The 27,305-nt window shown below is 48.2% G+C and overlaps 1 protein-coding gene across 1 annotated transcript in view; it reads left to right on the plus strand.

Annotated features, from left to right (window-relative positions):
• The first annotated feature begins 14,638 nt into the window (after positions 1 to 14,638).
• SLC39A10 (solute carrier family 39 member 10) overlaps positions 14,639 to 27,305 on the plus strand; it is an 87,338-nt gene continuing 74,671 nt past the window's right edge. Inside the window, exon 1 of the mRNA XM_060257189.1 lies at positions 14,639 to 14,888. The gene's annotated coding sequence lies outside the window, so the exon portion shown is untranslated. The remainder of the gene's footprint in view (positions 14,889 to 27,305) is intronic.

The following is a 27,305-nucleotide window of genomic DNA, read 5'->3' on the forward strand; positions in this document are numbered from 1 at the left end:
AAGCCATTTTCGCCAGGGGAACTGATCTCTGGAGGTCATTGTGATTCCAGGAGATCTCCGGGCACCTCGTGGAGGATGGGAAGCAACCTATTGGCAGGACTTTTTTTGTAGCTGGAACTCCTTTGCGTATTAGGCCACGCACCCCTGATGTAGCCAGTCCTATAATAAGGATTAAGAGCCCTGCAAGTTCTTGGAGGATTGGCTACATCAGGGGTGTGTGGCTTAATATACAAAGGAGTTCCGGCTACAAATAAAAGCCCTGCCTGTTGGGATGTTGGTTACTTCTGCATGTTTGGAGTGTTCTTTCTTCTGCAGAAAAACAAAGTAGGGTTACCAACCAGGTGGGGGCAGGGGATCCCCTGGTTTGGAGGCCTTCCCCCCACTTCAGGGTCATCAGAAAGTGGGGGGGGGGAGAGAAATGTCTGCTGGGCATGCCATTATTCCCTGTGGAGACCAATTCCCATAGAGTAGAATGGATAGTTGATTTGTGGGTGTCTGGGGAGGGGCTGTTTCTTTTTTTTCTTTTTTTTTGAAAGAGGCACAAAATTTGCAGCATAGCATCCGAAGTCTCTCCTCAAAACACCCTCCAGGTTTCAAAAAGATTGGTCAAGGGGGCTCCCAAATAGGTGCCCCTCTCCTTCATTATTTCCAATGGCGGGAAGGCATTTAAGAGATGTGCGGTCCCTTTAAATGTGATAGCCAGAACTCCCTTTGGAGTTCAATCATGCTTGTCCCACCCTTGCTCCTGGCTCCACCCTCAATGTCTTCCGGCTCCACCCCCAAAGCCCCCAGCTATTCCTTGAATGGGACTTGGCAACCCTACTCCTGGCTCCACCCCCAAAGTCTCCCGGCTCCACCCCCAAAGCCCCCAGCTATTCCTTGAATGGGACTTGGCAACCCTACTTCTGGCTCCACCCCCAAAGTCTCCCGGCTCCACCCCCAAAGCCCCCAGCTATTCCTTGAATTGGACTTAGCAACCCTACTTCTGGCTCCACCCCCAAAGTCTCCCGGCTCCACCCCCAAAGCCCCCAGCTATTCCTTGAATGGGACTTGGCAACCCTACTCCTGACTCCACCCCCAAAGTCTCCCGGCTCCACCCCCAAAGCCCCCAGCTATTCCTTGAATTGGACTTAGCAACCCTACTTCTGGCTCCACCCCCAAAGTCTCCCGGCTCCACCCCCAAAGCCCCCAGCTATTCCTTGAATTGGACTTAGCAACCCTACTTCTGGCTCCACCCCCAAAGTCTCCCGGCTCCACCCCCAAAGCCCCCAGCTATTCCTTGAATTGGACTTAGCAACCCTACTTCTGGCTCCACCCCCAAAGTCTCCTGCTTCCACCCCCAAAGTCCCAATATTTCTTGAATTGGACCTGGCAACCCTAAGGTTTTGTGCACGCACACAGACACACACACAAAATGACCAAAGCCCCTGAAGGCAAAGTGCAGGTACAAAATGCCTTCCCCTCACCCAAGAAGTTATTTTTTAAGAAGAGCTTTCAGCGTAAGGGGAGACTGCATCTATAGAATATGGGGAAATGACACTGAATACAGCTAATCTCGTTCTAGGCCACCCGCCCCCAGCTTTCTGTTTTTTCCTCTGCCAACTGCCTAGGTGGACAAAATTCCATCCCAGCCAGTAATAATCCAGTTGGCTGGCAACTCTGTTTTACAAAACACAAGAGGTGGCTGGATATGGTTGCCAAGTCCAATTCAAGAAATATCTGGGGACTTTGGGGGTGGAGCCAGGAGACATTAGGGGTGGAGCCAAGATCAAGGCTGTGACAAGCATAATTGAACTCCAAAGGGAGTTCTGGCCATCACCTTTAAAGGGACGGCACACCTTTTCAATTCCTTTCTTCTTTAGGAAATAATGAAGGATGGGGGCACCTTCTTTTGGGGCTCATAGAATTGGCCCCCCTGGTCCAATCTTTTTGAAACTTGGGAAGTATTTTGGGGAGAGGCACTGCATGCTATACTGAAAATTTGGTGCCTCTACCCCAAAAAACAGCCGCCCCCCCAGAGCCCCAGATACCCACGGATCAATTCTCCATGATTTTCTATGGGAATAAATCTTCATATGTTCATAGGGAATAACAGAGTTCCCAGCAAACATATATATGAATATATGAACATATGAAGCTGCCTTATACTGAATCAGACCCTTGGTCCATCAAAGTCAGTATTGTCTTCTCAGACTGGCAGCGGCTCTCCAGGGCCTCAAGCTGAGGATTTTCATGCCTACTTGCCTGGACCCTTTTTGGAGATGCCAGGAATTGAACCTGGGACCTTCTGCTTCCCAAGCAGATGCTTACCACTGAGCCACCATCCCTCCATTTCCCTCCCCTCCCCCCGCTTTCTGACGACCCTGAAGCGGGGGGAAGGCCTCCAAAACAGGGAATCCCCTGCCCCCACCTGGGGATTGGCAACCCTACAACAAGCATAACTGAACTCCAAAGGGAATCCTGGCCATCACATTCAAACGGACCATGCTCCTTCCAAATGCCTTCCCTCCAGTGGAAATAATGGATAGGGGCACCTTCTTTGGGGGCTCATAGAATTGGACTCCCTGGTCCAATCCTTTTGAAACTTGGGAGGGTGCTTTGAGGAGAGCCGTTGGATGCTATGCTACAAACGTGGTGCCTCTAGCTCAAAAAACAGCCCTCCCAGAGCCCCAGATACCCACAGATCAATTCTCCATTATATCCTATGGGAATTGGTCTCCATAGGGAATAATGGAGTGCCCAGCAGACATTTCCCTTTCCCCCCCCCCCTCTGCTTTCTGATGACTCTGAAGTGGGAGGCAGGGCCTCCAAACCAAGAGATCCCCTGCCCCCACCTGGGGATTAGGCAAAACCGGAAACCACAGTATGCTGATTAACACCAACTGCAAAACCGGAAACCACGGTGTACTGATTAACACCAACTGAAATAAACCGCTGCGTTACCTCTATATTGCAAATAATTGCTCTTCAAATATTTCTTACATCCTATTCAAAATACAAATTAATTTCCAATGGCTGTAACGGTACCAAACATAAGAACATAAGAGAAGCCATGTTAGATCAGGCCAATGGCCCATCCATCCAACATTCTGTGTCACATAGCGGCCAAATAAATAAATAAATAAATAAATAAATAAATACACACACACACACACACACTGTGGCTAATAGCCACTGATGGACCTCTGCTCCATATTTTTATCTAACCCCCTCTTGAAGGTGGCCATGCTTGTGGCCGCCACCACCTCCTGTGGCAGTGAATTCCACATGTTAATCACCCTTTGGGTGAAGAAGTACCTTTTATCCGTTTTAACCTGTCTGCTGAGCAATTTCATCGAATGCCCACGAGTTCTTGTATTGTGAGAAAGGGAGAAAAGTACTTCTTTCTCTACTTTCTCCATCCCATGCATTATCTTGTAAACCTCTATCATGTCACCCCGCAGTCGACGTTTCTCCAAGCTAAAGAGCCCTAAGCGTTTCAACCTTTCTTCATAGGGAAGGTGTTCCAGCCCTTTAATCATTCTAGTTGCCCTTTTCTGAACTTTCTCCAATGCTATAATATCCTTTTTGAGGTGCGGCGACCAGAACTGCACACAATACTCCACAGTACTCCAAATGAGACCGCACCATCGAAAGTCCACTGTCTGTATCCTTTCATTGATAGACGTGTGCAGTACCCCTTTGGTACCATTACAGCAACTGGGAATTAATTTGTATTTTGAGTTCTGTTGTATGCATGGACATTTGTAAGAATTTTGGTGAAGAATGCATGAATAGGATATAAGAAATATCTGTGGATCAATAGCTACATCAATAACTTCTCTCTCTCGGCTTGACTTCGCGAACGAAGATTTAAGAAGGGTGCAGTAGTCCACGTCTGCTGCAGGCTCGCTGGTGGCTGACAAGACCAATGCAGGACAGGCAGATCCGGCCACAGTGGCTGCAGGGAAAAGTCTGATTTGGGGTTGGTGCTGTAAGCAGTGCGATTCTTCCTCAATAACTTACTTTGTGCTTATTATAGGTGTGAGTTAAATTAGATGTTGAGACAGTCTTGAAAGAAAAAATCTTTTTTCTTAACTGGTTATATTTAATTTGTGTTTAAAAAGAACTGTTTAGATTTACATTGCTTCACTAGTTTATTAAAAAAAATTATTATTATTATTTTATTATTCTGGTAGAAGAAGAAAGGAAGGTAATATTTAAGGTGATTTTTATACTTGCAGGCAGAATGATCTGAGCATTTTATTGGGAGGTGGAATTAGAATTGATATATTTGTACTGGTTTCTGTTTCTATTTTCTCCATTCCGTCAAGGCCCCTTTCCCTCTTTTTATGTATCTTCTGCAATGCTTCTTTTTTGTAGTTTAAATCAATAAAACTTTTTAAAAATGAAGAAATATCTGTGGAGCAATTATATGCAATATGTAAGTAACACGGTGGTTTATTTCAGTCGCTACCCACCTGGAGATTGGCAACCCTACGGCAGGAGCAAAGGGAACATTTTGTTATTTGGGGAGAGACGGTGGCTCAGTGGCAGAGCATCTGCTTGGTAAGCAGAAGGTCCCAGGTTCAGTCCCTGGCATCTCCAAAAAGGGGTCCAGGCAAGTAGGCATGAAAATCCTCAGCTTGAGACCCTGGAGAGCCGCTTCCAGTCTGAGAAGACAATACTGACTTTGATGGACTAAGGATGGATTCAGTATAAGGCAGCTTCGTATGTTCATATTTTATGAGAGCAGAGCGTGGTCACGGCAGGCAAAGAGTTTCTCCCCAAGACCCAAGCATGGCAAACCATCCGCTCCCAAAATGAGAAGCCACCCACAAAACAGACGCGTGGGTGCAATCTCAGCACACCCCAATATTGCTATCTCTTTCTGGGACACCAAATCTGATAACATAAATGAAATTAGCGGGCGTAGGAGAAGCCGGATGCAGTGCATAATCCCATGGTGAGCTGAAATGAACCTTTGTCCGCCTAGCCTACTGTCTCTCTCAAGGCCTTCCAAGTTCAAAGACAAGGGTTGCCAATCCCCAGGTGGCAGCAGGGGATCCCCCGGTTTGGAAGCCCTTCCCCCACTTCAGGGTCATCAGAAAGCGGGGGGGGGGCAATGTCTGCTCAGTACTACGTTATTCCCTATTGAGACCAATTCCCATAGAATATAATGGAGAATTGATCCATGGGTATCAGGAGCTCTGGGGGGGGCGCTGTTTTTTGAGATAGAAGCACCAAATTTTCAGCATATCATGCGGTGCCTCTCCTCAAAATACCCTCCAAGTTTCAAAAGGTTTGGACCAGGGGGTCCAATTCTATGAGCCCCCAAAGAAGGTGCCCCTACCCTTTATTATTTCCAATGGAGAGAAGGCATTTAAAAGATGTGCGGTCCTTTTAAATGTGATGGCCAGAACTCCCTTTGGAGTTCAATCGTACTTGTCACAACCTTGCTCCTCCCCAATGTCTCTTGGCTCCACCCCCAAGTCTCCAGGCTCCACCCCCAAAGTCCCCAGATATTTCTTGAATTGGACTTGGCAACCCTATCAAAGACCCAGTTCTGTTGGGCTCCAAACATTAGGCTCCAAATGGGTGTAATGAATCCAGCCCTTAATCCGTTCTCGCATATGAATGGTTCGCTAATGGCTCAGCCAGGACATCCTGTGGGGACTGAAGCCAAACCTAAAGGAGAAAGGCCTCTCCCAGCCTTTGGCTTCCGAGGCTGGCAGGTGCAGAGGTGGCAAACGTGGGCTGGATCACACAGAAATGTCACTTTGTCCGGCCGGGCCATTTGTGCCGTGAAACGTCATGCCAGATTCCGGAGATATAAACACAGGATACAGGCAGACCCGATTAATGATAAATCAAGATGGCTAGCCCTGTTAGTCTGTCCGGAGCAGGAGAAAGAGCAGAAGTCCAGGGGAACATTAAAACCGGAGCCCTCAACCCCCATTCCATGGACCAGTACCACTCCGTGGCCTGTTAGCAACCGGGCTGTGAGTTGTATAATTACTTCATTATATATTACAATGCAGTAATAACAATAAGACGACATTGGATTTATATCCTGCCCTCCACTCCGAATTTCAGAGCCTCGGAGCGGCTCACAATCTCCTTTACCTTCCTCCCTCACAACTGACACCCTGTGAGGTAGGTGCGGCTGCGAGAGCTCTGAGGACAGTCTCTCAGAGCAGCCTACAATCTCCGTTCCCTTCCTCCCCCACAACAGACACCCTGTGAGGTGGGTGGGGCTGAGAGAGCTCTCCCAGAAGCTGCCCTTTCAAGGACAGAGTCTCAGAGCGGCCTACAATCTCCTTTCCCTTCCTCCCCCACAAAAGACACCCTGTGAGGTGGGTGGGGCTGAGAGAGCTCTCACAGCAGCTGCTCTTTCAAGGACAGCTCTGCGAGAGCGATGGCTGACCCAAGGCCATTCCAGCAGCTGCAAGTGGAGGAGTGGGGAATCAAACCCGGTTCTCCCAGGTAAGAGTCTGCACACCAAACTAATAAAGTGCACAATTGTATCATCCTGAAACCATCCCCCTCCCCCCAGTCCCTGGAAATATTTGTCTTCCACAAAACCGGTCCCTGGTGCCAAAAAGGTTGGGGACCGCTGCCTTAAAAAATAACAAAATTTGTGGCAGAGGAGGAGTTTTCATGAGACACTCTTCACTTCTTCAGATACTAAACATTTGTGCTCAGGGTTTTTTTTTGTGTGTGAGCAGGAATGCACAGGAACACAGTTCCAGCTGGCTTGGTGTCAGGGGGTGTGGCCTAATATGCAAATGAATTCCTGCTATGCTTTTCCAACAAAAAAACCTTATGTGAAACAATGGGGAGGTATGGCCTAAAATGCAAATGAATTCCTGCTAGGCTTTTTCTACAAAAGGCCCCTATGTGAAACAACGGGGAGGTGTGGCCTAATATGCAAATGAGTTCCTGCTGGACTTTTTCTACAAAAAACCCTCATGTGGAACAATGGGAAGGTGTGGCCAAATATGCAAATGAGTTCCTGCTGGGCTTTTCTGCAAAAAACCTTGAGACAATGGGGTGTGTGGCCTAATATGCAAATGAGTTCCTGCTGGGCTTTTCCCACAAAAAACCCTTATTTGAAACAATGGGGAGGTGTGGCCTAATATGCAAATTAATTCCTGCTGAGCCTTTTCTACAAAAACCCTATGTGAAACGATGGGGGTGCAGCCTAATATGCAAATGAGTTCCTGCTAGGCTTTTTCTTTTAAAAACCCTATGTGGAACAAAGGGGTGTGGCCTAATATGCAAATGAATTCCCGCTAGGCTTTGCCTTAAAAAACCCGTTATGTGAAACAATGGGGAGGTGTGGCCTAATATGCAAATGAGTTCCTGCTGGGCTATTTCTGCCTTAAAAAGCTGATTGTGTTATGTTTCTTGTTAAGAATCTGCATAGTTCAGATGGGCTCAGGCTTTTGAACACAGCTCTGCAGTTCTTATGCCAGGAGGATAGTCTTCTGGGCTTCTTATCGTTTGTTTCCTGCCCCCACCCCTTGGGGATTGCTGAGTCATTGGACGGCATCCATTCATACACATTTGAAGGTTAAAACAGGATCTGGCTGTATTATGTTCCTAATACAGCACAATGCCTCCAGCAGTTTCTTGGAAAGGCAGCCTACAAATAATGCAACCTTGAAAGAAATAAAATGCTGTTTATTAAAGCTTTCTCTTTCAAACATAGCGGCCCCGTGTCACAGAGTGGTAAAGCAGCAGTACTGCAGTACTGTGGTCTGAACTCTCTGCTCATGACCTGAGTTCGATTCTGGCGGAAGCTGGATTCAGGTAGCCGGCCCAAGGTTGACTCAGCCTTCCATCCTTCCGAGGTCGGTCAAATGAGTACCCAGCTTGCTGGGGGGAAAGTGTAAAAGACCGGGGAAGGCAATGGCAAACCACTCCGTAAAAAGTCTACCGTGAAAACGTTGTGAAAGCAACGTCACCCCAGAGTCGGAAACAACTGGTGCTTGCACAGGGGACCTTTCCTTTTCCCTTATCTTAATTACAGCTGTGCATCAACAGGTTAGCAGCCCCCTGGCACAGAGTGGTAAAGCTGCACTACTGCTGTCCGAACTCTCTGAGTTCGATCCCGGAGGAAGCTGGGTTCAGGTAGCCGGCTCGAGGTTGACTCAGCTTTCCATCCTTCCGAGGTCGGTAAAACGAGTCCCCAGCTTGCTGGAGAGAAAGCGTAGATGACTGGGGAAGGCAATGGCAAACCACCCCGTAAAAAGTCTGCCGCGAAAACGTTGTGACAGCAACGTCACCCCAGAATCGGAAACGACTGGTGCTTGCACAGGGGACCTTTCCTTTTCCTTTGACACACAGCAAACAAGCAAAGTACAAATGTATATGACTTGTAAGCAATGTACAGATCGGATACCAGGCAGGCCGGGGCGGGGGGCAGGACTAAAACTGGTGTTTGGACATAATCATATAATTCAGTCATACAAATCTTATGCTCTCTGCTTCTATTTTTAAAAACGGTTTTGGCATCGAACCCGTTGCAGTGAATGATCTTTGGCCAGAAAGCTCAGATCGCGTTGGCGTGCTTGTTCTTGTATGTGTGTGTTTGTACACAAGCAAAGCGAAAGCACACAACGCCATCCAAGCTCTGCAGGGTTGCACAACTAACGCACATGTTGCCAAGTCTTCTGTTTAGTCCATTAATTAACTGGTGGAGGGTATCTGGATTTCTCTCCCGGCAGAAATCCGACTTCTAGCCGCCGAAGCTTTCCTCCTGATCCGATTAGCATGACCGGCTTATGGGGGCTTGGGACGGAGCCAAACGCTACACTTGGAGATTTCCTACTGAAGCTGGCGGTGTGGCTCAGGCTCAGTGGTAGAGCATCTGCTTGGCACGCAGAAGGTCCCAGGTTCAATCCCCAGCGTCTCCAGTTAAAAGAATCAGATGGGGGCAGGCGATGGACAGGACCTCAGGTGAGACTCTGGAGCAGGGGTGTCAAACTCAGTTTATGAGGGCCAAAGCTAACATAAAGGAGACCTCGTGAGGCTGGGTCACGTCAGGCCGGGCTGTGTGTGTACTTACTTAAGATTAGGTAGCTGAGATACAAACTTTATAAAGGACAATTAAAGATTTTTTAAAAATTAAAACATACTTAAAACATTAGTACCCAGTCTTAAAGGTGCTTTCTTTGTATTTCTCCCACGGGATCCAGGGAGCTAGGCAAAGGAAGCTCTGGCTCTTTCCTTCCTTCCCCAGGGGACTGGGAGAAAGAGTCACCTCAGCCAATAGAAGGAAGAGAGGTTTGGCTCAGTAGCTCTGCTGTGCGATTGAGAGCGCCTGGCAAGGCAAGCTCTCCCTCCCCCCTTCTTTCCCCATGGAGGATCCTCAGCCAACAGAGAAAAGAGATTTTGCTCCGAAGCTCCTGTGTGATTGCGCAAGCCTTGCAAAAACACGCAGTGATGCAGAAGGAAACAAGAGAGAGGGAGAAGGAAGCGGATGACAGCCAGTTGTTTGGAGGCCTGATAGGGGCCCTCTGGGGGGTCTGATTTGGCCTCCAGGCCACATGTTTGACACCCCTGTGATAGATAGACAATAGAGACAGACAGAGGGCTTTTTTTGAGCAGGAACACACAGGAACACAGTTCCAGCTAGCTTAGTGTCAGGGGGTGTGGCCCAATATGCAAATGAGTTCATGCTTGGTTTTTTGGTACAAAAAAGCCCAGTGGGAAACAATGGTGACCCCTCCAGGGGGTGTGGCCTAATATGCAAATGAGTTCCTGCTGGGCTTTTTCTACCGATAGATGATAGATAGAAGGCGGACGACGGACAGATGGGTGGGCGGGCGGACAGACAGACAGACAGATGTCCTTAAGATGGGAAACCACCAACATGCATGCAGCACACACATACACACACACAAAACTGAGTCCAGTGGGTGCCTGAAAGTCTACTCGACTTCATGCCTGGGGAATCCTTGGTGAGTCAGAGTTCCCTTCCACTGACTCACACAAAAGCTTCTGCTGGTGCACATTTCATTCTGTTTGCAGGTGCCGCTGGACTCCTGCTTTGCTTTGCTGATCCAGGAGACAGCAGATGCCTCCTTCCCACCTTTTTCAACCTTTCTTGGGCTGCTGAGCCCCGTGGCGCAGAGTGTTAAAGCTGCAGTACTGCAGACCAAGCTCTCTGCTCACGACCTGAGTTCGATCTCAGCGAAAGCTGGTTCAGGTAGCCGGCTCGAGATTGACTCAGCCTTCCACCCTTAAAATGAGTATCCAGCCTTGCTGGGGGCAAAGCGTAGAGGACTGGGGAAGGCAATGGCAAACCACCCCGTAAAAAGTCTGCCGTGAAAACGCTGTGAAAGCAACGTCACCCCAGAGTTGGAAACGACCGGTGCTTGCACAGGGGACCTTTCCTTTCCTTGACAAGGCTGGCCATCTGAGAGGGGGAGGGGAAATGGAGGCAAGGTGCAGATTTGCAAGGGGGGGATGGGAAAGGAAGAGGAGGCCTTATGCGCCCTGCCCCCCAGGATCACTCCAGGGTCATGGCCTTAACGGGGCTCTTTTAATTTGCAAAATAAAGTACAGAGGAGGACAATTGAGGTGAGGAGGGGGTTGGAGCCGCTTCCCTGGGAGGAAAGGTGGAAGAGTCTGGGACTTTTTGGTTTAGAAAAGAGAGGACTAAGGGGGAGACAGGAGGGCAGTTTATAAAATTATGCAAAGGGTGGAGAGAGTTGCCAAGGGGAACTTTTTCTCTGCAAAATGCTAGAACTTCAGGGGATCCAAATGAAGCTAATGGACAAAAGGAAATATTACTTTTAAACAGGGAGTGATTCCAATTCATTGCAAGAGGACGCAGAGATGACCACAGGCATAAATGGCTTTCAAAGGGGATTAGAGAGATTCATGGAGGATAAATCTACCACTGGCTCCTCCCCATGGTGGCTGAGGGGAGCCTCCACCTTCAGAGGCACGAATCCTCTGACTCCCAGAGCCCAGAGGCAGCATCAGGGGAAGGTCTCAGCCTCTGTGTCCTGTTGTTGGCCCTCCAGAGGAGCTGGTTGGCCACGAGATCAATGTGAGGAGCTGTGTTGGTCAGAAGCAGTAGAAGTTGGAGTCCAGCAGTACCTTTAAGGCCAACAAAGTTTTATTCTGAGAATGAATAAGCTTTCCTGTCGATGCATGGTTGGTCCCTGCGTGAGGCAGGATGCTGGACTAGATGGACATTCACTGGTCTGATCCAGCAGGGCTCTTCTGATGTTCTTCTCAGGGGAAGGCCTCAGCCTTTCTGCCCTATTGTTGGACCTCTGGAGGAACTGGCTGCCCCTGTGTGAGACAGATGCTGGACTAGATGGACCACTGGTCTGATCCAGCAGGGCTATTCTGACATTCTTATGAAAGCCTCAGCCTCTCTGCCCTGTTGTTGGCCCTCCAGAGGAACTGCTTGGCCCCTGTGTGAGACAGATGCTGCACTAGATGGACCTTCACTGGTCTGATCCAGCAGGGCTCTTCTGATGTTCTTCTCAGGGGAAGGCTTCAGCCTCCATGCCCTGTTGTTTGCCCTCCAGAGGAACTGGTTGCCTGCTTTGTGAGACAGGATGCTGAGCTAGATGGACCACTGGTCTGATCCAGCAGGGCTTTTCTGATGTTCTTATAAAGGCCTCGGCCTCTGTGCCCTGTTGTGGGCCCTCCAGAGGAACTGGCTGGCCCCTGTATGAGACAGATGCTGGACTAGTCTGATCCAGCAGGGCTCTTCTGATGTTCTAAATAAAAGCCAACAAAAAGCAGAAACAGGAGAGACTGTGTCTCAGCTTCCCTAAAAAGTTACCCACCTGAACAGATTCAGGTGGGCAGCCATGTTGGTCTGAAGCCGCAGAACAAAGTTTGAGTCCAGCGGCACCCTGAAGACCAACAAAGTTTATTTCCGAGTATAGGTTTCAATGTGCATGCACACTTCTTCAGATACATTTGGTATAAGCTTTTGTGTGCATGTATACTTCTTCCCTTATTTCCTGGCTAACCAAATTGGATGGTCCCTCCAGGCATCTGGAGACCAAGTCCTATGAGGAAAGGTTGAAGGAGCTGGGGATGTTTAGCCTGTAGAGGAGGCAGCTGAGAGGTGATAGGATCACCATCTTCAAGGACTTGAAGGGCTGTCATATAGAGGAGGGTGTGGAATTGTTTTCTGTGGCTCCAGAAGGTTGGACCAGAACCAATGGGTTGAAATTAAATCAAAAGCGTTTCCGGCTCAACATTAGGAAGAACTTCCTGACCGTTAGAGCGGTTCCTCAGTGGAACAGGCTTCCTTGGGAGGCAGTGGGCTCTCCTTCTTTGGAGATTTTTAAACCGAGGTTAGATGGCCATCTGACAGCAATGAAGATCCTGTGAATTTGGGGTAGGTATTTGTGGGTTTCCTGCCTTGTGCAGGGGGTTGGACTAGATGACCCTGGAGGTCCCTTCCAACTCTATGATTCTATGTTGCATCAGGCCAGTGGCCCATCCAGTCCAACACTTTGTGTCACACAGTGGCCAAAAAACCCCCCAAAACCAAGTGCCATCAAGAGGTCCACCAGTGGGGCCAGAAGCCCTTCCACTGTACCCCCCCTCCAAGCACCAAGAATACAGAGCATCACCATCCCAGAGAGTTCCAACAATACACTGTGGCTTATAGCCACTGATGGACCTTTGCTCCATATGCTTATGCAGTCCCCTCTTGAAGCTGTCTATTCTTGTAGCTGCCATCATCTCCTGTGGCAGCGAATTCCACATGTTAATCACCCTTTGGGTGAAGAAGTACTTCCTTTTATCTGTTCTAACCCAACTGCTCAGCAATTTCATTGAGTGCCCACAAGTTCTCGTATTATGGGAAAGGGAGAAAAGGACTTCTTTCTCTACCTTCTCTATCCCATGCATAATCTTGTAAACCTCTATCATGTCACCCCTCATGCATCACCTTGTAAACCTCTATCATGTCCCCCCACAGACAAAGTTTCTCCAAGCTAAAGAGCCCCAAGCGTTTTAACCTTTCTTCATAGGGAAAATGTTCCAACCCTTTAATCATTCTAGTTGCCCTTCTTTTCCAGCTGATGGCTTGGAAAGGCATTTTAAGTTAAAATTCCTTTATTTCCACCTCTTCCTACTCCCATCTATTTGCCTTCCTTCCTTCTCTCAAACATCTGATGTTCACGTCTTGTGGCTCTCAAACATCTGTAGTTTATCTATACAACTCTTACGTTAAGCAGATTTAGCCACCCCTGGTCCAGAGTGCAGAAAAAGCTATATGGTGCCATCTGAGGGCTTTTTTTTTTTAAATTAATCTGCTATCTTGTTTTTTATGTGTATACTGTTTTGAGGCAACTGGGGCAGTTAAGATGATTATGATAAAATAATAATTCATGTGCATGTACACTTCTTCAGATGCATTGTGGGTAAAAACAGGGCTTTTTTCTGGGGGATGTGGCAGAATGGAGTTCTGGGACCTCTGTGAAAAAAAAAATCACAAAAAAATGTTTAAAAGTTCATGAGGGGCACCTGTATGTTCTTCATTTCACTCTTGAGAGTTCCAGAACCAATTTTTTCCAGAAAAAAAGGTGCTGGGTATAAGTTTCCATGTGCATAAATGCTTATTCCAATGCTTTCTGGCTATAACAGGGGTAGCTGAACTTGCTTAATGTATGAGCCACAAAGACATGAATGTCAGATGTTGGGAGAGATGCAAGGAAGGAAGGAAGGAAAACAGAGGTTGGGAGAGAGAAGTGGAAAGAAAGCAACTTTAACTTTAAATGCATTCTCCAAGCTGCCAGCTTGCTTGGCTTGGCAAAGTAATTTAAAGAGACACATGCCTTCTCCAAGCTGATCAACAAGGCAGTGAGGGCTTCAAGAGCCATATACCATGCGTGAAAGAGCCACATGTGGCTCCTGAACCAGTTTGGCCACCTATGGGCTGTAAGTTTCCATACGCATGCACACTTCTTCAGATGCATTCTGGGTACAAGCTTTCTTGTGCATGCACAGGAAAGCTTATACCCATAATGCACCTGAAAAAGTGTGCATGCACAGGAAAGCTTATACTCACAGTGCACCTGAAGAAGTGTGCATGTATAGGAAAGCTTTTACCCACAATTCACTTGAAGAAGTATGCATGCACAGGTAAGCTTTCAGTCACAATGCACCTGAAGAACTGTGCGTGCACAGGTAAGCTTTTACCCACAATGCACCTGAAGAAATACACATGCACAGGAAAGCCTATACCCACAATGCACCCGAAGAAGTGTGCATGCACAGGTAAGCTTTTACCCACAATGCACCTGAAGAAATACACATGCACAGGAAAGCCTATACCCACAACACACCTGAAGAAGTCTGCATGCACAGGTAAGCTTTTACCCGCAATGCACAGGAAGGTTATACCCGGAATTAAACTTTGTGGGTCTTCAAGATGCTTGACTGCATGCATCCCAATTGCTTAGTCTTTACAAGTCCCACTTAGCCAAAAGAAGAAAAAAGGGGAGGGGAGGAGGGAAGAGAAACAGACCTTCCAGCGCCCGGCCTCCACCGCGCATGCGCCCCTCCGCTCCGCCGCCGGCGCAGCGCCTCTCCTCCGCAGCGTGGCCGCTCCGCCAACAACGTAAGGCCCGGCCGGGCCGCTGACGAGGCGAGAGCCGGGCCGCGCGCGGCGTAAGCCCGTTTGAGGAATGGCGTAGCGGGCGAGAAGGAGAGAAGGCCGCGGCGGGGAGGGAGTCGGTCGTCGGGAGCCCCTCACGAAGCGGCGGAGGGGCGGGGGAAAGAAGCCGGAGGAGGAGGAGGCGGCGCCTTTCCCGCCCAGCCAGCCAGCCGCCCTCCCGCCCGCCTGCTCGCGCGCCGCGGCGGTTTTTGGTACCGAGCGGAGAGGCGAGAGATGCACACGGCACACTCGCGCTGAGGTAAAACTATAAAAGCCCCGGCCGGGCGGTTGGGCCTCTTCCTTTCCCGCCTTCCCCAGCCCTCGCGCGCGCTCTCTCGCAGGAGAGGAGAGGCGAGGAAGGCCGCGGCCGTGGAAGAAGAAGAGGAGGCGGCTGTGGGCCCAGGGCGGCGTGAGGGGAAGGGAGCCGGCGGGCCTGGAGGGGGGACGGGAGAGAAAGAGAGGGCGGGAAGAGGTCGCCGCCGCCTCCGTCTCCTCAGCGCGTGGGAATGAGGAGAGATTGGGGGAGGGGGGGGGTCTTCGCCGTGTGTCTTTTTCTTCCTGCCGACCCACCCCGGGTTTCTCTGAGGCAAAACGAAGCTCCGGGGTGCCTGTGGGGGTTTTTTTTGAGGGGGGGGGGAATAGTTGGTTTGTGATGGGGGAGGGGGCCTTGAGGCCTCTTTGGGTCTTTCCTCGGTGGGCACGAGGCGAAACAGCCCTCTTCTCCCCTCCCCTCCCCCAGGGTTTCCTCTGAGGCTGAAGACGATAGGGGAGGTCTTTACCATGTGTCCCGCTCTTCCTGCCCAAGCCCACCCCGGGTTTCTCTGAGGCGCAAAAGAAGGCTCGGGGGTGCCTGCGGTGCTTTTTGAAAGGGGGGGGTTGTTGGTTTGTGATTGGGAGAGGGGTCTTGAGGCCTCTTTGGTGGGCAGGAGACGAAAAAGACCTCTTGTCCCACCCCCAAGGGTTTCTCTGAGACCCAAAACGAGGCTCGGGGTTGTCCGCAGTGGGGGTTTTTTGGTTGTTTTTTTTAGGGGGGATTGTTGGTTTGTGATGGCGAGGGGGGTCTTGAGGCCTCTTTGGGTCCCTACTTGGTGTGCAGGAGGTGAAAAGGCCCTCTTCTCCCCTCCCCAAGGGTTTCTCTGAGGCGCAAAACGAGGCCTGGGGGTACCTGTAGGGGGTGTTGGTTTGTGATTGGGGGAGGCCTCTTTGGGCCCTTTGGTGGGCAGGAGGCGAAACATCCCTCTTCGCCCCTCCCCCAGGGTTTCTCTGAGGCGCAAAACGAGGTTGGGGGATGGCTGTGGTGTTTTCCGAGGGGGGGATTGTTGGTTTGTGATGTAGGGGGGTCTCATGAGGCCTCTTTGGTTCCCTCTTTGGTGGGCAGGAAGCGGAAAATCCCTCTTCCTCCCCCCCCCCCAAGCTGGAGAGGAAGAAGCCAGGAAGACAAAGGGGATCATGATAATAACCCTCCCCCCCCAATGGTTATTTTTAAGGGGGTTGTGTGGAGTTGCTTTGCTGCATTGTGGGTGTGGGTGGTTTTTTTTTGCAATGCGTTTTGGGGGGAAAGGGGGAGGTGACCTGGAAAGGGTTTCTTCCCCCCCCCCCCCCCCCAAGCGCCAGTATCGATTCAAGGACCACGCTGCTATTGCTGCTAAGGGGGGGATGTGTGGACTTGCTTTACTGCATTGGGAGGGGGTGTCTTTTTGCATTGCATTCTCCCCCCCCCCCAAAAAAGGAAGGGTCAATATCGATCCGAAAGCCACCTCGTGGGGAGGGCCACGCTGCTGCTGCTGCAGGAAGCCGCCTCTCTCCTTCCCCCTTATTTCTCCCAGTTTCTGACCCACAACAGTTCTATTGTTGCCTTGTTGTAGGTTTCAAATGGAAACCTAGGAAAAGGGCTAGTATCATCCGAGGGCCATGCTGCTGCTGGGGAGGGGGTGGGGGGAGTTTGTCATCCTGCTTTGATGCATTGGGGTGGGTTTATTTTTTTGCATTTCATTTTGGGGAGGGGGTAGGTGACCTGGAAATGGTTTTTTCCCCTCCCAGGAAGGGCCAGCATCAATCCAAGGAGGCTGCCCCCCCCCCCCCCCGCAGTATTGATCAGAGGGCCACGCTGCTTCTGCTAAGGGCGAGTGTGTGGACCTGCTTTGCTGCATTGGGGGTGTGCAGTTTTTGCGTTGCATTTTGGGGAAGGGGGTAGGACAAGGGTAACCCCCCCCCCCAGGAAGGGCCAGTAGCAGTCTGCTGCTTCAGCAGGGATCCTTTCTTCTTCCTCCTCTCCCCCCCCCCCTGCTTTTGACCCACGCAAGCTCTGTGTTTACCCTGATAAAGGTTTCAAGTGGAAACCTGGAAAAGCTACTCCCCCCCCCCCCCCCCCAGTATCGATCTGAGGGCCAGGAATGCTGTTAAGTGGGAGTGTGTTGACCTGTTTTGCTGCATTGGGGTGCATGCATTTTTGCATTGCATTTTGGGGAGGTTGGGCTTAGGTGACTTGGAAACGGTTCTCTCCCCCCCCCCCCCGCCTCCCAGGAAGGTCCAGTATCGATCCAAGGGTCTCCTCGTGGGGAGGGCCACACTGCTGCAGGGAGTGTCTCTTAATCTTTCACCCACACGCAGCTCTTGGCTCTGTTGTTGCCCTGCTGTAAGCTTTAAGTGGAAACCTTGTTTTTCTAAAAAGGGCCAGTATCGATCCCCCTTGTGGGAGGGCCACGCTGGGATCCTCCCCTCTTCTTCCTCCTCTCCCCCCACCCCTTTCTGACCCACACACAAGCTCTTGGCTCTGTTGTTGACCTCCTGTAGGTTTTTAATGCTCTGGTCTTCTCGTGGTTTCACTTGTTCTGGGCAGGGCCAGGCGAGGAGGTAGGCTCTTTTGTTTTCCTAACCCTACTCTTTTGGAGAGGGGGAGGGTCGTGTTTTTCAAGAGCTGTGGGAAAGGCCTTGTGAAGGGTTTTTTTGGTTTTCAAAGTCACAAGTGTGTGGCTTTTAAAAAAAGATTCTTTCCCACTCACCCCCCAGCCTTTTTTGTTTGTTTGTCCTTCTGCTTATTTTTGGTGGCGTCCTGGGCAGGTCTGCTCAGAAGGGGGTTTCAGAGTTTGAGAAGTAAGCTTGGGGCTGGCTGTTTTTATTTTTGTTTAAATTGGGGAATGTGGAGGAGAGGACCAGTAGTTGCTAGCTGTGGTGACTGAGGGGAATCTGCACCTCCCAGAGCCAGGAGGCAAGCTCAGGGTGAGGCCTCAGCCTCTATGTCCCTTTTGTCGGCTGTCCAACTGGCCGCTAGACGAATCTGGTAGCACCTTGAAGACTTCACAGAATTAATGCCAGGGGATCACCTTCCATGAGTTGCTGCTCATTCCAGGCGTTTTGTTAGACTTTAAGGTGCTGCTCTCTTGCTCTTTTGTGCTGGTACAGACATCTTACATGACCACCATTTTGGTTAGCCAGTGTGTGAGACAGGATGCTGGACTAGGTGGACCACTGATCTGACCCAGCAGGGCTCTTCTGATGCTCTTAGGAAGGCCTCGGCCTCTCTGCCCTGTTGTTGGCCCTCCAGAGGAACTGCTTGGCCACTGTGTGAGGCAGGAGGCTGGGCTTAGATGGACCACTGGTCTGATCCAGCAGCTTTTCTGATGTTCTTATGGGAGTGTTTTAAAGTATTTTAAGCCACCTTGAACCGCACGAAGCAGTCTTCTACTAAATCAGTATACTGCTTTATATTGAATCAGACCAATAGTCCGTCAAGGTCAGTATTTTGTGTACTCAGACTGGCAGCAGCTCTCCAGGGTCTTAGTTAGAGGTCTTCCTCATTACCTGTCGCCTGCTCCTCTTAACTGGAGATGCCAGGGATTGAACCTGGGACCTTCTGCATGCCAAGCAGATGCTGTACCACTGCAACACAGGCCCTTCATGAAGGAAGGCGGGGTATATACGTTTATAAATAAATGAGTCCCGTGACATGTAGTGGTGCTTGCTACAAGGTGCATGCGCTTTTTGACACCTCCTGGGATTTCACTGGTAGCCAATCACGGTGGCTTTCCTTTCTCTTCCTATTCTCTTCCCTCCCCCAAAGAAAACTCTTTACAGAGAGATAATTACAAGTTGCTTTTCTCTTAAAACAAGTTCACACTGACTTGCAGCATTAAGAAGGGGGGGAAATCCTATAAAAGTGTTATATGACTTATTTTATGAGTTATGTAACTCAAAACATGTGTGAACTGCTACTGCTGCAAAACAGTTTCATAGCTGGGAAAAGTTGTGATGGCAGTAGAATAGAATCTCTGTGGTTGTGTCCCAGCCTTGGTATTTTGAAGGAGTCAAAAAGATTAGACAGGAGTGCTGATTTAACTTTAGTCACATGCGGCTAAGGTGTTAATATGCAACATGTTTCTGGTGATGTACATTTGAACACACATCAAAATGTGTCTCCCCTTCAGAAAATAGTCGAGATAAATTGTGTCCTAATCAGAGGTGAAAGTAACTAGTATTGTTGTTTTAGTGTTGGTAAGCAAATGCCAGAGTTGGACCTTCCGCCTTGTGATTGTATCGCCCAAGAGAGAATCCACTGTAGCAACAAAAGTATTTCTGCTCACAGAGAGACACTTCTATGAGTGTGATTCCCCATGCAGCAAGCCATTGCTGTATGTATCCCTATTACGTTCCTTCCTTGCATTTGGCCATCTCTGCTCAGCTCGCTGGGGAAGAGCACTAGTTTAGGTTATGGCTTGTTTTGGTGACGTGAAGCAGCACAGTGATGTAATAAGCTTCTGGTGTCTGGAATCACAGCTCAGATATTTTTTCCTGAAGCCTGGGAACAATGTGGCTCTTTAAAAAATGGAAAGTGACTATGCTGTCATATCACTTGCATATAGCAGCATCTGTTGTTTTCACAAGAGGGACAGACTAGTGTTTGCCCCTTTTGTTGACACAGCAGCTGCTTAATAGGCATGTGATTTATCTCCCCTTCCCCTCCCCCCACCCTTTAATCGAGGAGAAAAACTTGGATTCTCCTCCAGGTATAAAACAGGATGTTTTCGCATTGCCCTTCAGCAGGTGTTGCTTAAGTTGCATTTAGCCTAAAAATGAAGCATTCTCATGGAAACACGAGGAAAGTTGGAAAGCAGAGTGCCTGCACAGATTGTACTAATCCTCAAATATCTTGTATGGGTTAACAGATTCGCAATGCTACGAAGGGTCATTTGGAGTGAAGTCCAAAGGTAACTGTATGTAGCAGGGGTGGCCAAACTTGCTTAACCTAAGAGCCACATAGAATAAATGTCAGATGTTTGAGAGCCACAGGGGAGGGAGGGAAAATAGGGAGGGGGAAAGAAAGCAATTTTAACTTCAAATGAATTCTCCAAGCCAGCTAATGGGGTGGTTGGGGGCTTTGAGAGCCACACAATATATGTGAAAGAGCCACAGTTTGGCTGCCCCTGGTATATAGCCTTAAGCTGCAGTCTTAGTGTGCCCCATGGTGCAGAGTGGTAAAGCTGCAGTACTGCAGTTGGAGCCCTCTGCTCATGACCTGAGTTTGATCCCAGCGGAAGCTGGTTCAGGTAGCCGGCTCCAGGTTGACTCAGCCTTCCATCCTTCCAAATGGGAAAGTGGGGGAAGGTGTTGGGGAAGGCAATGGCAAACCACCCTGTAAAAAGTCTGCTGTGAAAACATGAAAGCAACGTCACTCCAGAGTCAAAAATGACTGGTGCTAGCACAGGGGGCTACCTTTACTTTTTAGTGGGGGTAAGCTCCCCCCCATAAGACTGGACTTACTTCTGAGTAGACCTGCTTAGGATTGCTCTCTATAGTTCTGGGCTGTAATTTCATGTACACTTACCATGGAAGAAGTCTCACTGAATACCGTGAAACTTAATTCGAAGTAAAGATGAAGAACAACAGGCTGCACAACATTATGCTAAGTGGACTTCTGTAATTGCCTCATCAAGCCGTTTGATTAATGGAAAACATTCAAAAACAAATGTGATTTGTGGGCAGTTCTGTACCATCTGCACACCTTCTGCTCAGTTTCTTTTTTTCAAAATGCTATTCCAGAATAAAGTTTAATTGTGCTTCAGTGTAATGAGCTTCATCTTTTAACTTTTTGGGGATTTTTTTTAATGATGCAAGAATTTTGGCCTAGCAGTGTTGTACTCCTGCCATGGAAGAGTAAGCAGAGCTGGCTATGAACATTTGCATAGACCAGGGGTGGCCAAACTTGCTTAACGTAAGAGCCACATAGAATAAATGTCAGATGTCTGAGAGCCACAAGACAGGAACATCAGATGTTGGAGGGAGGGAGGGAGGAAAAAAGGGGAAGGGGAGGTAGAAAGAAAGCAACTTTAAATTTAAATAATGAGTTCTCCAAGGTGCCAGCTGGCTTGGCTTGGAGAAGTGATTTAATGAGAGAAGTGCCTTCAAGAGCCACACAGTATGTATGAAAGAGCCATATGTGGCTCCCGAGCCACCATTTGGCCACCCCCTGGTGTATTTGCATTGTATATTTTATATGGTTTAAAAAAGCTTTCACGTCTTTCAACGTAATCTTACAAATCAGTCTTTGGCAACCTGTTAGTGGTTGCCTGTACCCACCTTCCTTTTTCTTGTTCTGCTGCCCATCCATCAACAGCCACCTGTCTTGACTCACTACACCTCAAACCTTTCCTTTCTCTGGAGAGAACAGCTGCCCCTTGGGGCTAGAGGAGAGCATTACCATATACACCTGGCCTAGTGCTGTGGTTGAGTGTTTCGTGATGCTAACTTTCCAGCCTCAGGGGAGTTCATGGCTCTTGACAAATAGAATAACGTGTATCAGACTGTTCAGAAAGTTGCTGATATTATTCAGGCTGCTCCTTTTAAAAAAATTGAGAAAAGCTAGGTTTTAGGTTGCAACTCAAGTTCTTAGCCAAATATATATTTGCTAATATCCAGTGATTCAAAGGCAAGCTTGGTTTAAGAACTGCTAATGATGAGAAATAGCCTATCAGCATGTAAGGTTTATACTGCTGAATGCTTGGGATCTTCTTCCACCCCAGTGTGATTACTAAGGCTTTCCATTAAGAATCAAAGGCGCTGGGGCCCTGATTAGTGTAACTCAGGGGTCCCTGGGCCATGGACTAGTACTGGTCTGTGGCATGTTAGCAACCGGGCCGCAGGGTGAGGCAGAGACCTTTGGCTGCTCATTTAAAGACCCCCATGAGGGGGGCAGGGACGGGGTGTGGGCATGGGGGCAGCAGAACCCCCAGCACCCTCACTGGTTGGTGGAAAAATTGTCTTCCACAAAACTGGTCCCTGGTGCCAAAAAGGTTGGGGGGCTACTGTTGTAACTGGCAGACACTGTTGATTTGGTGCTTCCAAACAGAGAATTGTATATTGTCGTCTTATGATGTATCAAGTGTTATGTACGTTGATATTACTTCAGTGTCCCCTCTCCCAAAGATATGCCATAAAAAGACAGGGTTATTTCACATTTTGTGTACAAATCTGTTATGTCCAATAGGGGAAAAAATTCTTTAAATGGGTGGTTGTCTTACATTCAGGGTCACCTTCCTTTCCAGTAAATACACCAGTGTGCGTTGAAAGCATGCATATGAATCAGAAGTGTAAAGGACAAGTTCAGATTGCTGAGACCCAAAGAGATCTTGGAGTAAAGGGAGGGGGGAGTTATACCTGTTTGGTGGGAGGTTTTAACTCCCCTCCCTTCCTCTGAGCAGCTCTCAGAAAGCAACTCCAGAAAACTAAGAACCGCCTTCACCACCTTACAGTGGTCAGACTTGGTTGAGTCCAAGTCAGTGATGGACTCAAGAAGGCGGCCTTGGATCTGAAGATAGCTTGCTGAAAAGTGTCAACAGTGTGCAGTGGTGATTCCTTATAAAAGGAGAACTACACATCAATTATCAAGAAAGGACTGAGAACCAAATAGAAGTTGGTGGTGTGGCCTTGTTCGACGTCCAGTGTGCCATCCTGGTTCCTGCGTCTCAGAAAAGATAGTCAAGACCTAGCAAAAGAGTAGAAGATGGCAACTAAAATGGCTGTGAGGCTGGATTTGTGAGGTCAAGCAGCAGTGGGAGAACCCTTGCTCCGATCCAGCATGGCTGTTCTTGTAGCTCTCCAATTTGAATGACAAATCGGTGGAGCGGTGGGGCCTGTATGAAAGTGTTGGAGCAAATGCCTGTGACTCTCTGGGCTGAAGCCACGTCAGAACTGAGAAATCATTCATTTATCTGTTTATTTCATGTTTAGCCTACCTTTCTGACTGAGACACAAGGTGGATTAGAGGACTCTTTAAAAAAAATACGTCAGACAGCAAGGATTTCCAATGAACAATGCTGTAGGTAGGACTGCTGGGAACAAAAACCAGGCACAAGCAAACAAAAACCAAGGCGTGACAATGCAATAAGGCAGCAAGTGAGTTGCAAAGACAGAACACAGTGCAGGAAAAGGGGATACCTGCAATACACATTAAAAAGTCTCCAAGCCTTTTACCTTCTAAAAGCAACCTAAACATCACTGATATTAGAGGATTTTGTGTAGGTATGTCTAGGATTGGAGTGTTGCAAGTACACGTTAGAGCGCCATGCTCTCTGCACTTATGCAATATTTATCAGATAATTAACTTTATGTTCCCGTTCTGCTCAGGACGCATTTTGCCTGAAAACAAGAATGTAATTACAATGCACATAATCAGCATATTGAAAACAACTTGGAATTCATGAGTCAAAAGCAAACCGAAATTATTTCTCTGCCAGAGTCAAGCTGCTTCTACATGGGAAATTGAGTGCACAAAACTTAGGCATGGAAGAGCAATTCAGCTGTCTGGGTGAACAAGAAGTCTGATCGGGCTTGCTGGAGGGTTTGCATTGTAGACATCCAAGGCTCAATTGTGCAACAGTGTGTTTATAATTGTATAATTCTGTATCTTTCCAGACAGTGTGTGGGCCACAGATATAAATGGGCAAGACATTGAGCCTCTACCTTGTCTTTAGTACTGGTGCTTAGCTTTGCACAAATCTGAAGTGAGTGGGAGTTTCAAATCTAACATTGTCTCCACAATCTGGTATCCATTTTGGATCTTTCCAGGATTATAATCTGTGTGAGCTTCATCATACTGAAGATCAATCCTTTGTAAACATCTGAGAAGTAAACTGGCTCAAGAAAATGGGCAGCAGACTGTTGGCTAAAAAAGTTAAAGACGTGACGGAAATAAACATTGGGGGGGCGGGAAGCAAAATATATTTAACACTAATAGTTCTTCTCTTGCATGTTTTCAAAATGAAGACTAGTTAACTGAGAAAACTCGTGATATTTCCCGGGATGCTTTTGGCTACATTCCTTACTAATGTATTAAAATGGGAACAACTGTTCAAATTGTTAACTTAAGCTAAGTTGTTCTTGTTGTGGTTGTTGTATGAAACGATGGCACTGCTTTCACATCATCTCACCTCAAGCGCACAACTTTTTGTTGGAAGAATTTTGCATGTTCAGCTCAGATCTTTCAACAGTGAGTCACGGAGTGATGAGTACATGTGTGTGCAGATCGGCCCTAGGCTGCGCCAGAAATACTTTTTTTTTTTACCTCTGGGCTGTGGAGTGGTGAAATTACACCCCCTCCAATTTGTGCACCTGCCTCACCTTGTATCTTCTAGTGCTTTTTTTCTGATCCCTGTTCCCTCACTTTATGTGAGGAGTAGCTGTGTTTTCCAGGGCTAGTAAGATGGCTCTGCTCAGCTCAACTCCCCTGCCAGTGTCTCCTCTGACTAACCCATAAAGCCATTTAACATTCATTTGGGTATTTTTTTATTGTTTGAAAAGATGTTTTGTTAGCTGCTTTGAGAAAGTGTTTGGCCACAATAAGCCAGTTTGGTGTCGTGGTTAAGTGTACGGACTCTTATCTGAGAGAACTGGGTTTGATTCCCCACTCTTCCACTTGCACCTGCTGGAGTGGCCTTGGGTCAGCCATAGCTCTCATAGGAGTTGTCCTTGAAAGGGCAGCTTCTGGGAGAGCCCTCTCAGCCCCACCTACCTCACAGGGTGTCTGTTGTTGGGGGAGAAGATATAGAAGATTGTAAACTGCTGTGAGTCTCTGATTCAGAGAGAAGGGTGGGGTATAAATCTGCAGTCTTCTAAGTAGGGTACACATTCCCAAAACATACACGATTTCAGGTTTCAAATGCACCCAATTTAATTTGGATAGCAAATAGTTTGTGTCCACAATGATCACAGGCTGAATTGAGTCCAGCCTAAACTTGAAACAAAATCTTCATGCTTCGCTTTTTCTCCTACTTTGTGTACTCTGCAATGCTCTAAGAAAGCACACCCATATTCCAGCAGGTGTGCACTGTCTGTCCTCTGCTACATTCAGATGGACCTTTTCATTGTACGTCCATTCTTGGAGAAAGAAGCAGACACATTCAGACATCCTCTTTCACACTTTGAGCACATCAACATGCAGTTTTAGGCAGTAGCCAGAACTGTTTTGGAGATGAAAGAGTGGTGGTCTCAGTGACCAGGTGGTAGAAGACACTCATTACATATTTATTGCCACTGCTGGTACTGTGACCAGATAATACATGTATTTTGTACATCTTTAAAACAAACGTCTACTTTTGCTATGCCATTTATTAAGATAATTATACTGCGTTTGTCTCCCCATGGGTAACCTAACAGCAGCTCATAACATAGTTCTTTGTCCTTCATTTTATTCTCCCGACAGCAGTCCTGTGATTAGACTAAGAGACAGATGCTGTCCCCATGAGATGGCAGAGTAGGTATTCATACCAAGGTCTGTCTGCTTCTAGTCTAATACTAACTGCCACCTCATGCTGGCTCATACAATACAGACAGCTCAGGGTTTTTCCCCCTGTCATTATTCAATCAGTTGTAGCATTATTGAGCTACTTACAGTCTCTCCTCGGGTTTTCCTCTTTGCGCTCAGTTGAGTGCAACGTCGTCTTAATAGGACCGTCCTGAGCATGCTTACTCAGAAGTAAGCTTCCTCTACTTCTACGAGTGGGCTTAAAAGAAGGAACAGCATGCCACTGCATCGCACCGGCAGCCCTCAAGAGAGGCAAAACAGCAGGAATTATATACATGGTTCTGGTCAGCAGGGGTTGTTTTGTAGAAAAATAGGTAGTGGAGCTCATTAGCATAACTCATTAGCATATGCCACCCTCCCAGCCAGAAGCAACCCGATGTAAGAAAGAGTCCCGGGCGAGCGAGGCCTGCTTGGGCTGGCTAAAGATCCAGCCAGCCCAGCAGGCCATTTGGGCTGCTGGGGGCGTAGTGAAGCCCCTGGTGGCTACCTGGCTGCCCGCTCTCCTAATCCAGGGATTGTTATGCACTGCACCTACAATTCAATGGACAAGGTAGGCGTGGGGGGAAGAGGGGGAACCCACAGGAAGGTTCAGGAGATGTGTTTCTGTGAGCTTCTGCTGAAACTGAGGCCTGCTGGTCAGAGACCCGGTTCTTCATGAAGGCAACATAGAGACTCCCCAGTAGGGGAGAGACCAGATTTTTGTGGTTAGGTTAGTGGCTGAGCCATGACCTAGAGCCATTTAAACCAAACAACTGAGTTTTTCACAGAGAGCAGAAAGCAGGAGTTTAAATGGTTCAGCCACTTAAGCATGTTTTTTTTCTGGACTTAATGAACTACTGTGAAGTGCATCAGAATTCCTGTAATTTTGTGTCGAACTTTAGTTCATCGGCTGGTTCTTGCCCATCTCTGCTCACTAGAGCCCACTTTGACGTGCCTGTAATTGGCATCTGGAGATAAGGAGCGAGAGCCATGGCTTGCCCCATTCCACAAAGACCTAGAATGCTTAGTTTTTACATCATTTTACGTCATTGACCTATTGGTGGTGCTGAGGGCAAGAACAACCAACACCAAACCCCTCAAGCTCACCTGCCCCCAGGAACAAAAACTGTCCTGGATAAGACTTCACACATTGAAATGTAAGAATACTATTAATCCACACCTGTGCAGTGATAACTTTTCATTTAAGTTAATTTTTTAAAAGTTGACAGAAATTGTTAGAGAAATGGGCAGAGGGGGTTGGAGAAGGCTGCCAGGTGGGTATCCACTGTGATTGTTTTCCTCCTATGATAATCTGTGGTAGTCCCAGTTAAAGGGGACTGATATCTTGTACAGTTACATTTTTACCCACTTTGTGTTTCCTGTGTGTGTGTGTGTGTGTGTGTGTGAATGACAGGGAATGAAAATTATTTGGTGAAATTATGAGTTTTGTTACATTTATATTTGTACACACCTTTCCCATCTTTTCCCAACAATAAAATGACTCTGTGAGGTAGTACAGCATTTGTGTCCAGTGGAACCTTTAAGACCAACAAAGTTGAAATCTGTGTATAAGCTATAAGAGGGGTGGGGAACCTCCATCCCGAGGGCCGTATGCAGCCCTTGAGGTCACTTGGTGTGGCCTACGGGAATTGGTAGGCCAAACCAAGCCATGTGGCAGCCTCTCTGGGGCCTGGCTGGCTGGCCAGCGAGGATTGTGGGGCCCAGCCGCGCTGTGCTGCTGCCTCCCCAGGGCCAGGCAGGAGTCACAGGGCCCAGATGTACGGTGCGGCAGCCTCCCTGGGGCCTGGCTGGCCAACCAGAATTGCTGCAGGGCCTGGAAAAGTTACTTCACAGTTCAGTTTGCACTTGATTATCCCAGATGGTGTGGCCTAATATGCTAAT

This window comes from Heteronotia binoei, chromosome 16, assembly GCF_032191835.1.
Source record: "Heteronotia binoei isolate CCM8104 ecotype False Entrance Well chromosome 16, APGP_CSIRO_Hbin_v1, whole genome shotgun sequence".
NCBI lineage: Eukaryota > Metazoa > Chordata > Lepidosauria > Squamata > Gekkonidae > Heteronotia > Heteronotia binoei.